A 10516-nucleotide genomic window follows, 5' to 3' on the forward strand; every position below is an offset into this window, starting at 1 on the left:
CTGCTCAGGTAATGTCGTCGGCATGACCGAGAGCCATTGAAAAACTACAGAAAAGTAAAACTACTTCACTTTAGCATTACTGGCCACGAGTACTAAGGAGAGATCACACATCAGCTGCTCAAAAAATGTGTCAGTGAGACGAACGGAGCGCGAGCGCAATCTTGTGACAGTCACTGCAGGCTGTAAAATGCGTGAAAGAGAGATGCGAGGGCACGAACACGGTTTAGTTTGTGCTTGTAGTAATTTAATGTGTATATATTTTGAAAGCATTGAATCGCTATAGAAATCGCGATTTATTCGATTCTTAGCGTTTTAAATCGATTACTTAAATTGATTACTTAAATCGATTTAAATCGATTACTGATTCACGATTCAAAAATCCATGTTTCAAGATCGATGCATTGCATCGTCAGGGCTTGTAATCGATGCATCGAGAAAACGAGTGAATCGTTACACCCCTACATTACACGTTTCGTCGTAGTAAGAATTGGCTTATAAAAGAGCGAGACTACGCGATCTCTTCATATCTTTTAACATCACGGAAACACAAAAATATCATACAACACGCCAAAATTAAACCTAAAATTCATTATAGTAACACAGCTTTTGACATTAAGTGTTTTATGGATTAAACGAGAAGAAAGACCACGTTCTCTTCACGTAAACAGCTCATTTCCCTCAGACATATTCATACAACGCTTATTCTATGTTTTTATATATGTTGTACGTTTGTGTATAAATACATGTTTTAAATAGTACGTTTACACCTTTTTTAATATACAAGTATTGATAAATTCAGTCTAAGTACAAATTCAGTTCCACTTAGGCTACCTGACGTGTGAACTTGACATACATTTAACATAGCCGAAATAAAAAATTTTCTTTGGACACACGACTTATAAAACACTTCTAAATATCCACTCAAAAACATCGGATATGCTGTATGTTTTTGTCGATAAATGAATCTTGACAAGATGGCGCTGTTTCTCCCACGAAGTCACTCAGGCCCAAATGGCACCCTAAACCCTCACGGTCTTCCTCTGAGTCCGCACTTTCGTGACATAATGCCGCTTTGACTGTTGGGTAGAAGTCTGCTGCGGAGCTCGCCCCAGTGCGGGCTCGGCAGAAGTGCGCATTGAGAACGCATAGCGGCCGCAAAGGGGGCGCTCGCGAGCACCCTTCTGAACGCTAAAATGACGAATGGGACACCCTATGGTCTCGTGGACTTAACGGACACGCGCACGCGGCGGCCGTTGTAAGTCTGCAAGACTGAAAGTGCGCATGAAGTGTTCCATTTAGGACAGGGCCTCACCCAGTCAACAATTTGATCTCACAATGATGTCACCATGAGCTCACACGATTCTCATGGTGTGGTCACAATGTGTGTGTCACAGTGAGCTAAAAGTGTAACCACACAGCGCACTCACTGTGTGCTCATACTATGCTCCCAATGTGAGGTCACTGCACACTCACTGTGCGCTCATACTGTGGTCACAACGTGAGGTCACTGCACACTCACTGTGCGCTCATACTATGGAACTCACAATGATTTCACCTATTACTCACACCGTGAGGATCACAGTATGAGGATCGGGTGATGTCACTGTGATCATCGCATGATCTCACGTGTTGACTGGGCAGGTTCGTGTACGTGCGGAATGATCTCAGTGTTGGCTGGATTAGTTTTTATTAGTTTAGTCAACATTAGCATAGCTAATTGTTGACTGGATTTGAAAATAACCGTTCATTCAATGTTTTTCAAATATATTTGTGTAGACTTAATATAATATGTCCTCTCAACTAAGCCCAAGCAATAAAATTAGCTCAACTTAAATATTTTTGCCCTTCCAACATTTTGTTAATTGGATTTTTTACAGTGTGGTTGTGCAGCATGTTGTTTGATTTGCTAAAAGGAACCGGTTCTTTAGAGTCATTTTTTTTGTATTAAAACTACATTGACTGCACTGTCTGTTTTGCACTGTAAGTTAAACAGTGCTGTTGCAGCTCTGATGAATAAGTTGTTGAGGAATATATGATGATGTGTGTAGTTTTTAGCAATATGTTGGCAAGCAAAGGTTGTGCATTGGCATTTGTTATTCTCTTAGGATCTTTACTGAAACCATGCAGTTGTTTATAGACTCCTGTGAATCTGTAAAACCTGAGCTAAGAGTCTAATAGATCACCCTGCGGTCATGATGCTTTTAAGGGCCTAAGTTTATGAAGTGCTTTTGTTTTAAGACCTCAGGTGCTGCTATTTGACTATCCTGGTGGCCCTGTTTGTGAAAATGAAATGTGTAAAGCAGCGCTGAAAGGGGGAGAAAGATCCCACTGTAGAGAGATAACATAAACATCAGACAGCAAGATAAGGACCGCTAGCGCAATGCAGAAAGTCTATTTTGGGGGCTGGGAGAAGGACTAGTGTGAGCAGCCCCAGTAGGACCCTCATTCAGGAGTCATAACATCTCCCTCTCTCACTCTTCAGTGATCACGCCCAATGCAAATACCAGCATGCATTTCATTTAGCTCTCGCTGTCAGTAAGTGCACCGAATTAACGAGTGAATGAAGTGGAAATGGTGGAGATTGATAATGGTCACAGATCATGTGTAAAAAAGGAAAGAAGCTATTGCATAATGCACTATAACCAGGTTGCAGTTCAGTGGTGCATCTATAAATTTATGCTCTGTGGATTTTTAACACTAAAAGCTTTTATCCTAACGGATGTTATGCAATGAAGAGTATAAAATGTGACTTGTGGCATACCTGCTGTAAATGCATTTGAAGGGAAGAACAGGGAGTTGATTTTAAGCAGTTTTATAAATCAGCATTTGACAGATATTATGGCAGACGGCAGCTGAAGCAGTGGTGGGTTGTGATCTGATAATGGGTGTAGGTCTTTAATGATAGGTTCGTGAACTGCTGGAGAAAAAAAAAACTATGAAACTAACAATATTATCATGCATAATTAGGAGAAAACAATAAATAAGCTAATAAAAATGTAAATATTTGTGCCTACCAACTTGTGTTTTGTGATGAATTATGCAAAGAGCAAAAGCATCCATAAACACATCATTGATATACAGTATTTATGCAATACGCTGTGCATTTAGTATATTCAGGAGCATTAAGTTTGTTTCACATGTTAGGCTGTTAAATCACACTTTGGCTATTGTTTATGCATTTGCAAAGTTGTCAGATTTCCAATTCTGATGTTTATTGTTGCTGTTCAGAAGTTGCTTATTATTGGGTCTATGCCGTTCATGGTAATGTTTTTAAGGATTTTTGTTTGCTTTTGTACATTGAACAATAGCCACTTGATGTTCAATGTTAAATCAGTTGAGAACCACTGTGTTAAAACAAGTGTGTTGGTTTTTGGTGCTTAAATTCTACAATGCCTTTATGCAAATGAGGCAATGAGCAAATGAGCTATTTTGTGACTCACAAAGAGTTACATAGCTGAATATAATTGAAACTTTCTTTCACAAAGAAAGAAACTCTTCTATTCTGTATGCTAATCTACTCCCAGGAGACTTTTTAAAATGCCTGTTTTCTGTCAGTTTTAGCTGATGTTGACAGATTGCTTTTTTCAATCACGTGATATCGAACTGAATGCATAAGAACTATTGATATGGAACACCTAAAAATGTTTTTTGATGACAAATCGATACTTTAATATTCAGGATAGATTAAGTTGATCAAAATTGACTAAAGACTTTTACAAAAAATTCTTTCTCAAATAGATGCTGTTTATTGATCTTTCTATTCATCAATAAAAATGTATCATTTTCCACACAAATATTAAGCAGCACAACCGTTTTTAATATTGATAATAATAAGAAATATTACTTGAGCACCAAATCAGCATATTAGAATGATTTCTGAATGATCATTTAATACTGAAGACTAGAGTAATGATGCTGAAAATTCAGCTTTGCCATCACAGGAGTAAATGACATTTTAAAATATATTAAAATAGAAAAGTTATTTTAAATTGCAGTTATATTTCACAATATTACTGTTTTTAGGGCATCTTTCATTTAATAATGCAACCTGGGTGTGCATATGAGACTTCCTTCAAAAACATTTCTAAAAATCTTATAGACTCCAAAATGTCCAGAATCATTTGTTGGCAGATGCCAGTTTTTGTGATATTTTCAGGGCTTAAAGTTCTCCGGCACCGTGCCGGATCTCCGGCGTGCGGCGTTTGGCTGCAGGAAAAAAAACAGTCGTCCTAAATTTAAAAACACTTGTTGACATCAGTTCGAGTTCATGAGTTCACTTACCAATGTATGAGAGGAACACAGCTTTCACTCTCAACCAAACTAACATTACTAGCCAATCAGACGTTTTTGCTCTTATAAACATGAGACGCGCATTAGTATCCAAATGCAGAGTCGCAGCTGATGAATGGAAAAGAAGCCTGGGTCTCGAGCGCGACACATTGAAAAAGCTGTGAGGTGCAGTGGTCAAAGATTTTCATCTAGCGTCATATTTACATAGAAAAGCTATTAAAAAAGCAGCGGAGTTATTTGTTATATATCAACATATATAACACATCGCAATTTCAAAATAAAAGTTTCTGACTTTGCATGTGGCCAAATTTAAATGGATTTAAACGTTGTTGAATCACATGAAACATCACCAGGCCGTTGGCTCTGCAGGTATTTGTTATAATATAGGCATATTAAGTTGTGTATTTAACAGTGTTGTTCAATAAAACCATGTACTTGGTTTTGATACTTTATTTGAGGCCAATTATTATTTGTCTCGTTCTAGTGAACCAAGTATCTGCATTTTGTCTCTCCTTGTGAGCTAAGTTTATTGTCATACCCCTAGTGTCTATAAGCGTGATAAAGCTCATAATTTTCCTAGTGTATGATATAGCTTTCATTCTTCAGGTCAATCATATATTCATGAAAAAAAAAATCAGTTTGAATAAGGAAAGCGATAACTTTGCCATAGTATCATTTGAAATGTAAAAGTTTCCACAGTCATTGCATTCTTTGCATGTGCTGCAGTAATCTATAGTTTGAGCCTGTCAAGGGCTAATGGCAATGGCAGATATGTTACTAGTTAGTTTCAAGGAAAATCATTTTCTTTTTTTGTTTGCCAAATAACCCTTTGTATGTGTCCCCGCAACCCCCAACCACCGGAAAAAAGTTCAGTCTCAGGATTGTTTTTTGCTTTAACCCCTGTATTTTGATATTTAAATTTTCCATGCCATTATATGAAAATAGAATGAAATAGGTCTGATGTGATGGCTGCTATTGTGTCTGTGTGGGTATATGATAAAAAGAGAGAAATCGAATCACAAATCAACTTATGAGCATCTCACTGTCTTGTCACCATATCCAAGTGCAGCATCCCGAGGTCTTCTCCCTTTCCCTCTCAGTTTGAGGTGTCATTTGTTGTGTTAAAAAGCTAAAGAGTGCAGCTTCCACTGACCGAATCGATATGCTTTAGCTACTGGAACGAAGAGGGCAGCAGGAGCTCTCGTTATGGGGTCGAAGAGGATGACCACATGCCGACAGGGAAGTAGAATTGCACAGGAACAGTAGTCTCACCCAGGCCTGCAATGTGTTTTCCTCCCACACAAACACACACTCATACACCAGAGATGTTTTGTTCAAGGGAGACATTGCCTCCGCAACGAAAACCAGATAAGAAAATGATTTATAACGCAGTAACTAAACAAAAATATTATGAAATAGATGAGCAGATTGTGTGAAAGTGAGGGGGTATCTATGAAATACTTTTTTGTCGACTGCCCTGACCTTTTTTTTTTTAAAGAGATGGTTCACACAAAAACCATTTACTCACACTAATGTCATCGCAAAACCTGATTTTCTTCTGTGGTAAGATATTTTGAATGTCAGTAGGGTCTAAAACAACATAGTACCCCACTGACTTTAATTTTATGGACCGAAAAGCACAGACGTCTTTTGAAATATCATTTTAAAAGCGAGTCGTACAGGTTTGGAATGACACGAGGGTGAGTTTGATTACAATGATGACAGAATTTTCATTTCTGGGTGAACTGTTCCTTTAATAATTTCTATTTTATAGGATTAACAAAGAAAGTTCACCATACACTCTTTAAAATAAAGGTTCCTTATTGGCATCTATGGTTCCATGAAGAACCTTTAACCATCCATGGAAAAGCACAAAAGGTTATTTAGATTCTAAGAAATATTGTTCTTTTGGAACTGTTTGTTGAAAGGCATCACTGTTCTTCTATGGCATCACTGCAAAAACCATCTTTTAGAAACACTATTTTAAAGTGTGTAGAAATTGCCCTTACTTCTAAGAAGTTGCATGTACCCCTGAGGTACGTGAATCACTGACATAAAACACCAGGAAAACAGAAAAAGACTTTAATGTTCAGGAAAAAGGTGGATAAAGCTGATGTGATTGAAACACTGAAGGATTTAGGGCAGTATATACTTGCTGAACTCTAGCGCCCTGCCCTTTGTGATGTGAGAGGAAATATATCACTGGCAACAGGAAAAAACAAAGATTTGATATCCTCATGCGGATAGGAAGGAGGAATGTGGTCAAGCGTTTTCCATATAAACACAATGAACGTCAGTTGGGACGGGAACAGCTCGGCACGCTCTGTCAGAGGCTACTGTATTTAGACGTTATGGAATCCACTGTAAATTTTAGAGGGATTTCATTTGTCTTCTCTTAAAGGCTTAATAGAGTAGCTTGATTATTGATTTTGTAAAATGTTATGGGTTTTTGTCTTCATCATCATTAAACTATGGCAAAGTAGCAGAGGATTAACCAAACCAGACTCCACATGTCACGATGGCAGTAAGAAGACATTATGGACACAAACACCTCTTAAATCCACAGTAGTCACATAGTCTTTTCTCTCAATGAGAAGGATTCATGAAGAGCTTGTTGAGAAACTCTTGAAAACCTGTTGTTCAATGAAGTCCGGCCGCAATCACAGGGTTCGAGAGGAGAGAATGATACGCTTGAGCAGCCTTCCTCTCCGAAGGCATTCCTGGATATGGTGAGAATGTCCTTTAGCATGTAATGTGTGTTTGTGTTTTTGGTTGGGCAGCGTCCACAACACAACAATGCGTCAAAGAAGATCTAGCACTTTTTACGTGCTCATTGTTTTGGTTGTGTTGTACTATATGTGACTGAGAGCACATGTGTGTTTGAGTGTGTATGCGTGTCAGTTGTGTGAATTGATGCTCAGTCACAGGTTGCTGGGCTCTCATCTGCCAGCTTGCCATTCAGGGTAAATTTACTGTTTAATGGTGGACTCATTTCCTGCGGCCTCATCCAGCATTAAATGCCTGAGCAGGTTCACAGATGAGGGTATATATCAAAAGCAGATTAGCAAGGGAGGCTGTTATAATATCATCAGAGCGGTATGTGTTTGTAAGCCTATCAGAGCAGAACTACTATAAAAGCACTGTAAAATAAAAGTAAGATTTTACTTAGTTCATTTCTAGTTCATAGTCTTAAGGATGAGATGCATTGTTTATATTTGAATAATCCAAGTTTCATGTACAATTATTGTATTTGTTATTATATTTGTATATAATATAATTCATATAATATTAAAATATATTATTTTCATACACACAAAAACATACAAATAAAAATTGCATACATCCGACTGTTTAAAATGCAGTAACACAGTAGTATTGTGAAATATTGTTACATATTGTTTTATATTTTAAAATGTAATCTATTCCTGTGTCTTCAGTGTCACATGATTATTCAGAAATCATTCTAATAGGCTGATTTGGTGCTCAAGAAACATTTCCTAATATTATCAATTTTGAAAACACTTTTTCTGCTTAATATTTTTTGTGGAAACAGTGATACATTTATTTCAGGATTATTTGATAAATAGAAAGTTCAAAATAACAGCATTTATTTATTTAGTTTTAGGTAATATCATAAATGTCTTTACTGTCACTTTTGACCAATTTAATTTATCCTTGCTGAGTAAAAGCATTCATTTTATTTTATAGGCCCCAAACTCTTAATGCGTATGTATAACTTATTAATTCTTATTAATTTACTAACAGCTTGCGCCAGTGCAAACCATATTTTGGCATTAAAATAGTACTGTCAGGATTTACTAAAGAATTAGCGCTGAAAAGGCGTGGACAGTTATTTTTGCGCCTGACCTTATTGAATATGCATTTGTAGAAGTTTCCCTTTCAGACGCAAAATTTATGGGAGGAGAGTATTAAATTGAATATAATTCAATAAGATTTACCGTACTAATGATTTACTAACGATTGACGAGATTTACTCATCAAATTACTGGTATTTGCGCCATTTTTTAACACCCATAATAAGCATGTCTTAAAGAAGTCAGTAATTTGCGCTGGTCTTGGTAGATTGCGCTGGTCATTATGGAAATGATCTGGCTGCGTCTGTGTTCTTTAATGTGCGCATTGTCAGTAAATCACACGCAGAATTTTCCCCTCCCTTCGCCACTTTTATGGAATTGCGCTCTAATGCTAATTTGCCCTGTTTAGTAAATCTGGCCCAAAATGAACAAATCTGTATGATACTTGCATATTTCTTTTTTGGTCTTATTTAACAATTAATTCAATAATTTGTAATTTTGCAAAAAGGATTTGAAATAGTCAGCATTATGCTATCTATTGTGGTGTTAATTAAATGGATTTTGTTTTTTCAAAGCTTTCTCGTGACGAACATGAAAAACAAAAACAAATATTTCGAAAATGTCACTGGTTTCTTTTCTATCATGAAAAATATGACTGCTTTACAGCAGCCCTCTCTTTTTTCAAATACAGGGACATTTTTTTCCTGATTCACTGCAGGCCCATCACGTAATCCCTGACCGTGGGCTTGCCAAGGCGCTGATTTTCCCTGGAAATACAGGCGCTTGTGTAGCAATTCTCATCTCTTTAGAGAGGCTTGGCTGATAGATGCTTTATTGAATCTGCCGCTGGGCTCCTTGACAACAGTGAGGAATGAGTGGGTGTCTCGCTATTAGTTCACAATAAGAACACAGTGTCAGCACAGTCAGCGGGCGGCAATCAGCTCCGTCCGTATTTCCAAGCCTGTTGATGCAGGAAGAATAGCGCCTGAAGCGGCTAGCATCGTTAGCGGCCCACCAATGCTAACCCGATTCGTCGCTGCCATCATATTTCCTGTGTGTTTCAAAACATCTCTCATGTCAGTGTGTGGGCTGCCACATTTCATACATGGATAGTCAGGCTTACACAATCTGTTCGTGCAGTTGACGATAGCTTATCGCTTAACGGATGCGACAGGAACGTATGCTAAGGATTTGCGCTGTAGCATCCCTTAAGGGACAATGGGTTACGTGACTAACCCAAAAAACAGCATTGTTACTTTACGTGCAACTTTCACCCCTACTCAACAGCACCTTTTCAGTGTTGTTTATTTGTTTGGGATGACAGCAGTCGCTATGCTAATTTTCTGTTATTTGTGCGATGCTTGTCTTTTAGGCACACAAAGTCATTCATTTAAAGTCAAAAACAACATTGTAGCAGGATAATTGTAATAATGCCTCCGAGTTGTGCGCTCAATAGCTTATTGTGAGCTCCCAGCATGCACTTTTGCGTGGCATATCACATAGCACTAGAGGTAATCCGGAGAAGAGCTCGCTCAGGAACAAATAAGCTACAACCCCAATTCATTTGCAGCACCACATGTACTGAAAGACTTCTCAGATGGTGTGGAGGTGTCGAAATGGACTTGAAATAATGAGCGGGAACACTTCCAATGTTCTCTTGGCTTTATGAGGAATAGAGCTCACTCAGAGACCCCCCTCCCATGCATACACTCAGGGTTCATGGTGCTGTAAAATACTGTCGTTGATCCAAGGTGCCATCCGTCCTTGAAAGCGTGTGACGCACAGCCTTCCGTTTCATCGCTATTAGTGCTCTTGTGTAAAAGCCGTCTGCAGGGGTGGCATTGGTGGCTCACATGTGTGAATCCCATACCGAGAGCCTTTTATTTTATTTTGACACCTTAAGTGGCGAGAAATATGAAGACGATTCACTTTATTCATGCTTATTTGGCTACTGTTTATCTATGAAGGAGAAGGGTCGCTTGCAGTGTGAATAATGAAATTAATGACATTTTAGATACTTAGTTACTTTTGACCTATCTCGTTTTTCACATTGATTTAAATAGGATAATTGTGTACCATATTGATATAAAAATACATAGAGTAAGAAAATATATTCCATTTGTTGTTATCAACATCATGAAGTGCATTAAACATTATATTACGTCAATGTTTCCCAAACTGGGTTTGTGAAGGAACTGCCAGGGGTTTATGAGTTTAATGAAAAGCTAATAATAATTAAATCATAAACAAATGTTAAATTAAAATGAATAATTTTAAAATGAATCAAAATAAAACACTTACTGAAAAAATGAAATATTTTATTTGTTTACCTGCATGTCATGTGACCATAACCAACATCAGAGAACCGTGAACATGCAAATGTGATACTTAATTATTAAAATATTTATTTT

General features: G+C 37.6%; 1 long non-coding RNA gene across 1 annotated transcript in view; it reads left to right on the plus strand.

Moving 5' to 3' along the window:
- Nucleotides 1-2577, plus strand: part of LOC107752449 (uncharacterized) — a 14139-nt gene extending 11562 nt beyond the window's left edge. Inside the window, exon 3 of the long non-coding RNA XR_001641359.1 lies at nt 2567-2577. This is a non-coding gene — a long non-coding RNA (uncharacterized LOC107752449). The remainder of the gene's footprint in view (nt 1-2566) is intronic.
- Nucleotides 2578-10516: the final 7939 nt, after the last annotated feature.

The sequence above is a fragment of the Sinocyclocheilus rhinocerous genome, unplaced genomic scaffold (genome assembly GCF_001515625.1).
Source record: "Sinocyclocheilus rhinocerous isolate Xijiao unplaced genomic scaffold, SAMN03320098_v1.1 scaffold1583, whole genome shotgun sequence".
Taxonomy (NCBI): domain Eukaryota; kingdom Metazoa; phylum Chordata; class Actinopteri; order Cypriniformes; family Cyprinidae; genus Sinocyclocheilus; species Sinocyclocheilus rhinocerous.